The sequence below is a fragment of the Hemibagrus wyckioides genome, linkage group LG21 (genome assembly GCF_019097595.1).
Source record: "Hemibagrus wyckioides isolate EC202008001 linkage group LG21, SWU_Hwy_1.0, whole genome shotgun sequence".
Taxonomy (NCBI): domain Eukaryota; kingdom Metazoa; phylum Chordata; class Actinopteri; order Siluriformes; family Bagridae; genus Hemibagrus; species Hemibagrus wyckioides.
The window spans coordinates 10,316,938-10,330,350 of NC_080730.1; the positions used below are offsets into that span (position 1 = coordinate 10,316,938).

Consider the following 13,413-nt stretch of genomic DNA (forward strand, 5'->3'; position numbering starts at 1 on the left):
TTCGCTTCTTACGATGTTTTATCTCTCCGGTTTTTCTCCTGTTGTTGTATCTGTTGCTAACGCCGCACCACTCGTGTATTTTTAAAATCTGAATTTTGGAACGTTTTCGGGGGGAGGGGGTGGGGGTTTGGGTGAGGGTGAAGGGGGGGCTATGGGGGGGGGAGAAGAAAAAAAGTCTGGTCATGGTGGCTCGTTTTAGCTAACTGTCTAACATTCACCTGTAAATAAATAAAAAGATTCAGTTTCTCATACATTTTGTCATGTTAGCTACATGGATGTATTACTGTTTTGATTAGTCAGTTTGTTTGTGCTAGGATCCAGATCACAATTAAGGTTAAGGCTCTGAGTCGTTCACCAGAAGATCTGGGTTCCAGCACCACCAAGCTGCCACTATTGGGCCCATGAGCAAGGCCCCCAACCCACCCTGCTGCATCAGGGGTGCTGCAGCATGGCTGACCCTGTGCTCTGACCCCAACCCCCAAGGATGGGATACGCGAAGAATGAATTTCACTGTGCAGTAATGTACATGTGACAAATAAAGACAACTTTACTTATGTTAATCCTGTACACCATGTTAAAATATTAAGCGGTTATTACTGTCCACTAACTGCACTAATCTGCCCATTTGTGTGGTACACAACACAAGACACAGGTTGTAAACAATGATTATATATATATATATATATATATATATTTGATCCTGAAAATTAGTATGAACAATTAGATGGTGGATTACATTCAACTTTGAGCCCTTTCAAAGTTCTCAATGACAAGACAGACAGGTGAAGGAAACAGAGTGGAAAAAGAAAAAAGAAAAAAAAAAACTTGGTACATCATGAAAATTTTCTTGAAATTTCTGTCATTTGCACTTGATGAATACACCACCACATACTTAAGTGATGTAAAAAATTTCAGATCAAGCAGCCAGGTATAATTATGAACATGTGAACATGTGCTGGTTTTGGTGTCAGTTTAATGCCAGACAGGTGGTCCACACAACAGCAGACTCTGACTTGTGATACAGAATCCAACAAGTACAAGAACTCTAAGGCATGTTCAGCTCCTCTTGACTGACGATCGGACACAACACAGAACTTCACTCCACTGCTGCTCCTGTGTGCGCGCTGACCCTCCACCTCGGCCGAGCGAACACGCAAAGAGCCGGTAGCTGATCGGGAGATGTTCAGGAGACGCGTGAATGCAGAAGAGTTGGAGCTTAACATTACATTCCAACACAACGTCTACATAGGACTGAGAGGCAATGATTAAACAGACATTGTACAGTAATTCCTCAGGTCTTTGGTAATTCAAAAGGAAAATCACAATACAAACTCATTTCTAAATAACAGAATGCTTGCTATTTGAGATTCATTTTCTCATTGATTATATAAGCTAGAGACCCTAAATCCAAAAACTTTTTAATTTCCCTTTTCAGTGTCAGTTCTGAAAAAGTGGTGTCATGTAATGAAGCAAGCTTTAACAGCTCCTCTTGAACATCAAAGTTCTCTGTAATCGTTCTTGCAAAGATCAGGAGCTGACTGGCATCTGTCACGTCTGTGCCAGTATTTGCAATTGTTTATTGCAAGTTTCAGCTTTTCTTAGATTTGACATTGAAAGTCAGAAATTCGACGTGTTACTGTTCAGCGGGACAAAGATACAGACTCAAAGTTCTTGACTTTTTCAAAAGTATTAAATTGAGTATAGTTCCTTGCCTTGAGACAGACTTTCGGGGAGCAGGAGGGGCATATTCAAGTGTTAACAAAGATACATTAGATTTAGACATCAGACACCTGCAAAGTAACTGTAAGGGTCTTTGACGAGGTCTCTTTCAAGTCAAACAGCTTGACTTGAAACGTGTCTGTCTGAATCAGAATGTTTTCTGGCTTGACATCACGATGCAGTATCCCCTGGCTCTTGCAATGCTTCAATGCTTCCATCAGCTGAAACATCACATTGCGAGCCTCGACCTCAGTCAAACATCCACCTTGCTTGCCGGAGAGTTCCTCGAGGTCCACACATGGTTCAGGCTGTTCCAGGAGTACGATATATCACTTTGCCTCTTCGTGCCAGTCCAGAATCTTCTGGATTTTTGAGCAAGGTTCTGTGTTTGCAAGGATCTTCAAAGCTATCTCAATGGGCAGCCATCCATATCCTGTCTGTAGTATGGTACAAAAAGGAAAGAATGAGTGCCACACATTATAATGCCATCCTTTGTAATACTACTTATCAAGGTCTTCTTAGAAATCTTATTTTTAGCTTTTGTGCTAGATTATAGTAATAGGTAAGATGTGCATCATGATAAAGAAACTTACAAGCTGCAGTTTTTCATATGGCATCTTTTTGGAGACGTACTTGATTGCAACCTGAGGAAAGATGAATGTGTTATGTGTAATTAAATCAAATCATTTGCATACATAAAGTAACTAAAAGAGCTTTTCAGACTCATCTGGCTTGTGAGGTTCCATCATTTTATTTTTATGCATGAAAGAGCAGTAGTTACTGCTTTTAAATAACAGCTTTGCAACTTTACTGCCAATCCCACAATGTTACAGTGATCCATGATGTCAAATGTAGCAGCAAAAGATGTCAAAGTAAAGGGAGGTTAAGAGACGTATAACAATCAGCCTCCTTCAAAAGGAACTACTAGTGCCTACTAGTGAACGCTGCCATTCCTGAGTTCAGTTTTAATATTGTTATAATGTTTTTCTCTAATTTGAGTGCAAATGAAGTTTAGAAGATTAAAATTTGTTAAGACGTGATTGCTTACCTTTTGTCCATTAGTGGCACTGATCAACTTTACTTCTGATTATGTAGAAAACTGGTCAAAGACTAGAGTAAAAACAGAAATGGAAAGACTTACTGGCAATCCGTCTTCTTTGCGTAGTCCAGCAAACACACAGCCAAATCCTCCTGCATCCAGCAGTTCTCCTTCCAAATACGCCTTCGTCCAATGTGATTATTATGTCCCTAAAGGTTGACTTAGAGAAAACACTGTAATTTATTTACAAGTGTTCAGTATGTGCAAATAGTAATATCGACTTTATAGCCAAAAGTTTTGGGACGTCTGCCTTTACATGCACATTCAAATCAATTCAATTTTATTTTTATAGCACTTTTAACAAAGAGCGTTCCATCAAAGCAGCTTTACATAAGAAACAACAAACATATAAACAGGCAAACAGTCCTAGATGTTATCTCAAGTGAGCAAGCCTGAGGTGACTGTGGCAAGGAAAAAGTCCCTTAGATGGTATGAGGAAGAAACCTTGAGAGGAACCAGACTCAAAAGGGAACCCATCCTCATTTGGGTGACAGTGGAGAGTGTGATTATAAATTATTGTAAACACCAGAGAGTGTGATATGAACAATGTCCTTTGTGCATTTATGTATAGTCAATTGTGTGATGCAGATACAGCATGTGTAGAATGTTATGTAAAATAATAAGGAGGTTGTTGTCGTCCACATAAGGTTGGCAGTGTTGCTTTGAATACCCGAATCCTCACAAAGCAGAACCCGGCTGGAGCTGGTCCATCTCTGGATGCCACTGGAGCTGGCACAATCTCTGTATGCCTCGGGATGGCTAGAAGAAAGGAAACAAGTGGAAAGGAATTAGAGTCGCTGCTGTTCATAATATTAGCAGCACTAGATGATAATGTGCATTTAATCAGATGTACTGGAGTACAAGGTTATGGGATGTATTAAATGTATGCCAGACTAAAGAGATAAGTCTTTAGTCTACGTTTGAACTGGTAGACTGTGTCTGAGCCCCGAACACCGTCAGGAAGGCTATTCCAAAGTTTAGCAGCTAAATACGAAAACCCTCTACCCCCAGACTTTGATGTTCTGGGAACTACCAGAAGTCCACAGTTTTGTGATCTTAAAGAGCGTGGTGGATTGTAACGTGTTAGAAGACTGGCCAGATAAGTGGGAGCTAAACCATTTAGAGCCTTGAACGTAAGTAGTGCTAGTTTATAGTCAATTCTAAACTTAACAGGTAGCCAGTGCAGGGATGATAATATTGGAGTTATATGATCATGTTTTCTTGACCTGGTAAGAACTCTGGCGGCTGCATTTTGGACTAACTGTAGCTTGTTTATTGAAGATGCAGGACAACCACCTAGTAATGCATTACAATAGTCCAGTCTGGAGGTCATGAATGCATGAACCAGCTTTTCTGCATCAGATACAGATAAAAGGTGCCTAAGCTTGGCAATATTTCTAAGATGGAAGAACGCTGTTTTTGTAATATTGGAAATATGATTTTCAAAGGACAAGTTGCTGTCTAATATTACGCCCAGGTCTTTCACTGTTGAGCTAGTAGTAATAGTACATCCTTCTAAATGCAAGCTGAATTGTGAGAGCTTTTGTGTACTGGTTTTTGGACTAATAAGTAATATCTCTGTCTTATCAGAATTTAGTAATAGAAAATTATCGGTCATCCAATCTTTAATATCTTCAACACACTCCGTTAATCTAGACAAATTAGATATCTCATCTGGTTTTGATGAGATATATAACTGGGTATCATCGGCATAACAATGGAAACTAATCCCATGCCTTCTAATGATGTTACCCATTGGAAGCATGTATACCAAGAAAAGCAGGAGGTCCTAAAACTGATCCTTGTGGGACCAGTGTGATCGATCAGACAGGTAGGATCTAAACCATTTTAATGCCTGTCCCTGCAAACCTATGTGATTTTGTAAGCGATCTACGAGAATGTTATGATCTATAGTGTTGAACGCAGCACTAAGATCAAGCAGGACTAATATGGAGATGCAGCCTTGGTCCAAAGCTAAAGCAAGTCATTTGGGATTTTAACTAGTGCAGTTTCTGTACTCTGATGAGGCCTGAAACCTGACTGAAATTCTTCAAGGATATTGTTTTCCTGTAAGCATAATTGCATAATTGAGCTGACACCACTTTTTCTAAAATTTTTGATATAAATGGAAGGTTGTAATTTGATAGTTCATTAGGGTCTAGTTTAGGTTTCTTAAGAAGAGCCTGAATAACTGCTAACTTGAGAGATTTTGGGACATGACCCAGATATAACGAGGAATTAATAATATTGAGAAGAGGCTCTCCAGCTGCATGTATCACTTCTTTCAGCAATCTAGTTGGAATTGGATCTAACAAACATGTTGTTGATTTAGCTGTGGTGATAAGTTTAAATAGCTCTTCCTGCCCTATACTGGTAAAGCATTGTAGCTTTAAATGTGGAGCTTTAGGCTGGTCTAGACAACCGGATGCTGTCAAAGGTTGAACATCCAATATTTTGTTCCTGATACTATCAATTGTTTCAGTGAAGAAATTCATAAAGTCATAAAATAAATTCATTTAGTCTCACTACTAAACTGTGATGAAATACTCTCTCAGAAATACTTGCTCAGATGCTCAGCCCTAGCAGCTTTTAGAGCCTGTCTATATCTGGACAAAGTCTTAAATAGTCTTTAAACGCAATACTAAAAACTTCTAATTTGGTTTTTCTCCACTTTCGCTCGAGGTTACAGGTTGCTCTCTTGAGGGCGTGAGTATGACTATTATACCATGGTGCAGGTGTTTTATCTCTGACCTTTTTTAGTCGGAATCGGCTCCTGAAGTCCTTCTTCAGGATCTCCGTCTGCCTCAGCCTGATGTCGTTCATGCCAGCATGGAGGACCACAGCTCCGATGTTCTTATTCAGGATCGCTGTACCTGTGCAGTGACATCAACAACACGAGTACCAGGAAAACAGCGAGTGCGCACCTTACCTTTAGCCGCAGTAGCACGGATGTGTGGAGTCTCCGATGATCACCACATCGCACTCCGTCTCGCAAAGGGGAGCGAAGTGGTTGCGGGTTGAGATCTCGAAAACGGGTGGGGAGAGGTCCTCGCCCAGGGCTTGGCTCGTGTCTTCCGCTGCTGCTGCATCCAGGCTGCGTGGTACCCAGGCACCGGAGTGAAGGAAACCTGGGCGGGCCGCGTCCTTGGTGCGTTGGGCCTGGGCAGAGAAGAACACGGAGTTGAGGTTGTGGGAGTGTTTGTTTCACGCCACGGATTTACCTGGGACAGGTGAGCGTCAATCCGGGATGATTCCAGCGCGGCGTTCCGATCTCACAGCTGGGCTAGCTTCATTTATAGGTTGTGGATCTGCTTCTGCATGGCCTCCAGCTCCAAGTCCACAGAGTGCAGCTCGAATAAATCCTCACCTGCACTCAAAGGCAGACCCACAACCGACATAGTGTTTAAGAGCAGTAGCACAACAGAGATAATTGGTGTGAAAAACATAAGCCAACTTGTGGTAGCCGGGCTAACGTGCTAATGGGCTAACCGGCTATAAGCGGGTGTTCTGGAAAACAAATATAACTAATGATATAAAAAGCATTTGAAATGAGAATATTATGGGATACTATCGGCTAATAAAGATACTATAAAAAGTTATAATATTGGACTGGATTTAAGATAAAAATCGAGAAAATTTAGCGAAATTTTAGGTCCATGAAATTTAATGACATCCCATTCTTAGTCTGTAGTGTTTAATATGGAGCTGGCCTGCCCATTGCAGCTATAACAGCTTCAACTCTTCTGGGAAGGCTTTCCACAAGGTTTAGGAGTGTGTTCATGGGAATTTTTGACCATTCCTGTAGAAGTGCTTTTGTGAGGTCATGCACTGATGTTGAACGAGAAGGCCTGACTCACAGTCTTGTTTTTTTTCCCGTCATGGAGAGCTTAAATCCACCATCACCTATGCTGCTCCTACACTGATAACTGGAAACGTTTCAAGCAAAGATTCAACATCTATCTAGCAGCTAGCGGTGCAGGGAGAGGCGATGAAAAGCTAAAGGCATCCATGTTTTTGCATGTAATAGGTGAAGATGCACTGGACATTTGTAATAGCTTCAACTCAATGGCGCAAATCTAACTGACTGTTCTAATGGCAAACTTTGAGGAATTCTTTGTGCCAAGTAAGAATGTCACTTTTGATAGGAACAAGTTTTTCTTTCGACTGAGTAAGACTTGTGAATTTGGAGGTTTAAGAGACTCACTTGTGAGGGACAAAATAGTTTGTGGGACTCCTAATAATGGTCTCAGTTGAAGAGCAGCCTGACAAATTCTTTGTTGATTCTGTACAGACTAGCACAACAGACAAAGCTGAATGGATTGTACCACTGACCGTAAACGTAAAAATTGGCTTCAAATTAGATACTGCAGCACAAGTCAATCTCTTGTCTAATTCTGACTACAAAACCCTCAAAATCAAAATACATCCAGTGAAAACGAAAGTAACAGGATACACTGGTGACAATGTCCCTGTCAAACGGAGCTGCTTGGTGACTCTTAAACACAAGGGACAGCAGGTAAAGTCACAGATGCTGATTGTGGAAAAGAATGTCCAGCCAATTTTAGGACTGAGCACGTGCTAAAAATTTAAAAAAAGGAAGGTGTTTGTAGTGGCATCACAGATTGAAACAAATGAAACCTCATTCATGCAGGAGTATGAAGATGTTTTTGAAGGACTAGGATGTCTGCCTGGGAAGGATAAAATAAGTGTTGATGACACAATAACACCAGTTGTACATGCATGCAGAAATGTTCCATTTGCTTTGAGAGGAAAACTTAAAGACGAATTAGCTGACATGGAGAAGCTAAAGGTTATAAAGACAGTTGATGAACCAACAGACTGGGTGAGCTCACTTGTTATTGTGCTCAAGAAAAATGGAGCTTTGAGAATATATCTTGACCCAAGAGATCTCAACAGGGTCATAAAACGTGAACATTTTAAACTGCCAACCAGAGAAGAAATCATGTCTCAGTTCACTGGATCAAAGTGGTTCTGCAAGCTGGATGCATCATCTGGGGTTTGGCAAATGAAACTTGATGAGGCACGTTAAAAACTGTGCACCTTCAATACACCTGAAGGCAGATATTGTTTTCTCCGTCTCCCTTATGACATTCACTCAGCACTAGAAGTTTACCACAAAACTATTCACATGATCTTTGAGCATCTACCAGGTGTATAGACTATGATGGATGACATAATTGTGTGGGGTTCCAACCAGCAGGAACATGATGCATGACTGAAGCAGGTTCTGGAGCTAACAGGACAGTCCAATCTAAAATTGAACAAAGAGAAGTGTGAGTTTGCAGTTAAGAGCTTAACTTTCGTTGGAGATGTCCGGTCTGAAGAAGGCATTAGGCCAGACCTAAAAAAAACATCAGCAATAGACAACATGCCACAAAGTACAGAGGAAGCGAGAAGATTCCTTGGAATGGTCACATACCTGGCCAAATTCATTCCCCAGCTATCAACACGTTCTGCTCCACTCAGATGTCTGCTAGAAAAAAAGAATGAGTGGGTGTGGTCTCACAAGCAGGAGGCATGCTTTCAAAACCTGAAACACATCATTAAAGAAGAGCCAGTGCTCAGATATTATGACCCACACAAGAGCACTAAAATCTCAGCAGATGCTTCATAACATGGCATAGTAATATATATATGAAATTAGGGCTACAGCTATCGATTATATTAGTAATCGCATGTTCTACCGATTATTCCATCGATTAATCGAGTAATCGGGTAAGAAGTACTTTTTCTTTATTAAAGAGGAATACTAAATATGTAAGAGAAAATAAGACAGTTCTCTTAAAATGAACAACTAAGTTGTTTCCTGTTTTGAAAAATATAAAATCTAAACCCATTTAATGCATTTAAGTGACATTCAAAATGCAAATACAAATATATAAATAAAAAAACTTTACTTCAAAAGAAGGTAATAATTGTACAACCTAAAACAATAATAATAATAATAATAATAATAATAACAATACCTAAACATTGCATTTATGTTGTGCAACTTAACTTGGACGTTTCACTCTAACTACAGCCCAAGCAGGACATAAGCATTTACTGTCTTCCTGGAAGACTTGGTGGTTTTTGTAAGAGGCAAATATTAGTGGACAGGAAGGGAACTTGGAACAAGAACAAGAGTTCATACACATCACATTTCTTAACACATTTTTCTGTAACATGAAATTAGAGTTATTTGGAGAATAAACCCTCTTAAATGTCTCTCTACATACTGGTGTGTGTGTGTGTGTGTGTGTGTGTGTGAGAGACAGAGAGAGAGTGAGGCTATCAAAATGAACGATGCTTAGGCTTTCACAAAACTTAGCTAAATTAGGGACATCATAACTAGCCACCATACTGATTTACAGTCTTAAATAGTTCAGTCTTACAGTAATCACACTGTACAGAGTTTTCTGTCTGTTTTAGTTTGAAATGATCCCAAACTTTGAAAACTTTCTGCCGTTTTCTTTGGCCTGAAGCTTCTGTGTGTGTAGTTACAGTAAATGGACTAAACGAAGCTTCGAGGCAACTAATTTGCCTCGATGATTTTATTGTATTCAAATTACTCGAGGAATCGTTTCAGCCCTGTATGAAATATGACGTCAAAATGATCTACACCCCAGAAAAATTCATGTTTGAAGCGGACACTCTCTCGGGCTGTAGACAAGCATGAAAATTCTGAAGATGAGAAAAGTGCAGACATACAAGCATATGTTGACATAAGGTTCCATCCAGCCACTGAGCATTGAAAGAGCTTAGAGAGTTCATACTGAAAGGCTGGCCAGAAAATAAAACTGATTGTCCAAAGCAAATCCAAGATTACTGGACCTGCAAAGCTGAACTTTCAGTAGTGAATGACATCATCTACGGAAAAGGAAAGAAGTTTGTCATCCCAGCATCAGTGCGAAAAGAAATGCTGCAGAAAATTCATGAGGGGCATTTAGGAGAGGAGAAATGTAAACGCAGAGCCCATGAGGTCATGTACTGGCCAAGGATAAACCATGACATCAGTCAGACCACAGCCTCATGTGAAATATGTCTCACATGTAAGTCTAAGCAATAAGTAGAGCCACTCATGCCTCATCCTGTGTCTGATTGTCCATACCAAAAGGTCGGAATAGATTTTTTTCAGTGCAATGGTAAGAGCCATATTGTAGTTACTGACTATTTCTCTAACTATCCAGAGGTTGCAACACTTCAGGTGACATCCAGCCAAGCTGTCATTGGTTTCCTAAAGACAGTCTTTGCTAGACATGGAGTTCCCTGTGAGATGTTTTCTGATAATGGTCCTCAGTTTACCAGCAGGGAGTTTAGTTCTTTCACTAAAGAGTGGGGATTTCAGCACACTACTTCAAGCCCAAACCACCCTAAGTCCAATGGGCTGGCAGAGAGTTCTGTAAAGATTGTGAAGGGTCTCATGAAAAAAATAAAGACGAAAAAGCAGACTTCCACAGGAGTTTGATGATTTACAGGAGTGCACAATTGCAAAATGGGTTGTCCCCTGGCCAAACGCTGATGGGTTGACGGATATGCACCCATTTACCTAGCCATGAGGACCTGTTAAAGTCTACAGGAGCAAGCAAAATCAAAGCCACAAAACAGATACACAAACACAGGCAAAAATGGCACTACGAAAAGAAGTTTGTATCCTAAACTATGCAACAGGCACACTGGACACAACAAGGCAAAGTGGAAAGAGAATTGTTTCCGCATTCATATGAGATCTGGAACTGAGACCACAAGTGGCAGTTCAAGAGGTTGATTAGCAACCAAATGACCAAGGACTGTCTGATGTTTCCACTAGTGAACAAACATGATGTCAGTCCTGTGGATTTTGCGAACTAAACTATGACAAAAGGGATTACTGTCTCTCCTGCAATGTCTTGCAAACCAAGACAACCTGTTAGATTTCCTGAAAGGCTTATTGATATTTGTTAAATATTTCAAGGACTGGGTAGTTGAAAAAGATAACGGTTACTTGTAATATCTCACTGTTTAACTGCAATTACTGTTAGTTAAAAAAAAGTTGTTGTTTAATAACTTTTAACATAAGAGTTAGTTAATAGAAGTAAAGATTCCCAAAGAGATAGTGCTTTACTTTTAAAGGGGGCAAGATGTGATGTTATGAATGATCACATGTAATTTTGGTTCTGAAAGTGTGTGTGTGTGTGTGTGTGTGTGTGTGTGTGTGTGTGTCCGGACAGTTCAGAGGGTGAACGGCAAGTTGTGCTAAGAGACATGTTGTGTGCCCACGTGCAAAATAAAAAACAAGTAAAGTGAAGTGGCTAAAAAGACATTCAGGCTCTCCAGCGTGTTGATTAAAACGTAACAGGCCCCTTTCTCTTTCTGCATCAAACTCGCCATCTACAGCTGTCATTCTTTCTAACACAATTTTGACGATAGCAGCAGGTGTAACATATACCCTTATGTCACTGAAGATTTTCATGATACACTTCTTTTTGTCCTCAAGAGAGTCAGCAATTTCAGCAAGCTGCTTATCAGATATGTCTGTTTTTAAGTCCTGTCCTACTTTACGAGATCTTCCACTGCTCATAAAAAGTGGTTAACCTTTTCTCTTTCTTAGAGCAATCATCTTTCTAATAAGCAAGTATTTTCTTCTTAGGCTTATGATCATGTTCTGAACGTCGAGGGAGCTCTGTACTGTCTTGTGCATGACACTGAAGTTCCGATGTATTTTTATCTTTACGTTTAACTGTACCTTTTATATCCTTTTCTTTTGTACCTTCTGTTCCCGTCTGGAGCAGGCTTTCAGATTCTTGTTCGTGTCTCAGCTCCGTAGACCATCACGCCGATTCCGAAGTCCTGCAGTCCATTGACCATCGTCACGGTGAAACCGTGAGTCAGCACGTGCAGCGAGCATCTGAACCAGCGAAGATGAAGCTCTTACTGTAGCGGACCCTGTCCGAATGATGGCCGAAACTTTTACTGACGTTTCTGAAAGCTTTATTGTACATTCAACACCGTGGAAATATCCTTTATAACTTCAGAAATCACCGTAAGAGCTGAACAATGTATAAAGATACACATTAAAAGTCTTGTCTAAACTCGACCCCATTAACTAACGATAAAGAAATATATACAGACCTCATGCCTTTAAACCTTAGAAACCATGAAGAACCAAAACAATCAGCGCGTACAACCTTTCATTACTGCTGCAATCATTATCACTCTGAAGGATGCAATACCCTTCAAAATAAAACTCCCAATTTTCTAAGACAGATAGAGCAGGCTTTTACATAATTAAACCCAAATGTATGTGATATATATATAATATATTATATAATTAAACCCAAATGTATGTAATATTTTGGACTGCTGTTCCTAACAAATATTTGGGACTGATATGTCAAGTAATTTCTTACAGAAGCAATATTAATGCTCTCATTTTGCTCTCACCTATGACATGAAAAAAAACCAATGTAATGCACACTCTGTTTTAGTTTATTGTTTATTTAATGAACCACAAAAATAATGAAATAATGAGAAAATTAAATAAAGAGAAAAATAAAATTCATTTGAAATCAAATGCATGGATTATAATTCTGTACAAAAGTTCAGATGTATTTAAATTTTCAGATGGAGGTTAGTGCAGTGGTCCCTGTCTCCTGATAAGTACCTGGTAAGTTAAACCAGTGGTGAAGCTCTATTTGCTCCAGACTGGTTCTGTCTTCTGCATCGGTGCTCAGACACCAACGGATCAGATCGCTGCACTCTGTAACACAATACCCAGGTACATAAATCAATAAGATGTAGAGAGAAGAATCTAATACTTAACTCCATGAAGAACCTGCTTTATAATAATAATCCTTTAAAGAAAATGCTGTAGAGTACATAAGAAATTCCTCACACTTGTAACTCTGCATATTTCCTGTTAATTTCATCATACTGACTAATTAATACACAGTCGTAAAATATAATAACATTAAAACAGGAATGGGCAACTTATATAATGATGAGAGCCAGCATTTTTCTCCTTTATACCAAGGGGGCCGGACCAGATTGCTGATCCACACTCACACATTTTACATCATTTTACTTAATTTTCTTTTTATTGAGAAGCTCAGAGGGTCTGCAAAAAGGTCTATGCGATGCTGCATGATGTGAAAGTCCTGGAAGCGAATTTTGAGTTGCTCTTGTAGATATGAGTTGATCTTTTCTGTACTTCTGTAGAGGTATGTGGCCCTCTGCAGCTGGGGATAGACCTGCTCCTCACCAGAGGGTATGTATAGAAAAGACATAAAGCCATACCATGTAATCTATAGGTTGCGTGCCAACTGACAGTGGTTTTTTAATGTTACAGACCAGTAAATGTCCAGTGCAAGCCTGTGGACACATCAATTTTTTTCAGATTCTCCCACTCAAGTTATTAAGAGAATTTGGTATGTAAATATCTCAGTATATTATATCTGAAATATCTCACCTAAACTCTTTACCCACTGCTTAAATTTTACTGCCATATATGTAGACTGTTAATTATATATATATTAGTTATATTTTTTTCATCATGTTGTTTTAGGCATACTGGCGCAAGCTGGTGCTGTTCCCATCGGGCCCAGCACTTTTATCAA

At 39.7% G+C, this 13,413-nt stretch overlaps 1 long non-coding RNA gene across 2 annotated transcripts; it reads right to left on the bottom strand.

Moving 5' to 3' along the window:
- Positions 1-417: 417 nt before the first annotated feature.
- LOC131342279 (uncharacterized) lies at positions 418-11,997 on the bottom strand. Of its 2 annotated transcripts, none has more exons than XR_009203011.1 (7): positions 11,930-11,997; positions 11,568-11,743; positions 8,259-8,369; positions 5,570-6,185; positions 2,861-3,577; positions 2,313-2,363; positions 418-2,156 (listed from the first exon to the last, which is right to left on the bottom strand). It is a non-coding gene; the product is annotated as an uncharacterized LOC131342279 (long non-coding RNA). The 2 variants fall into 2 exon arrangements; XR_009203010.1 differs by having other exon boundaries at positions 11,544-11,743.
- Between the last annotated feature and the right edge of the window lie 1,416 nt (positions 11,998-13,413).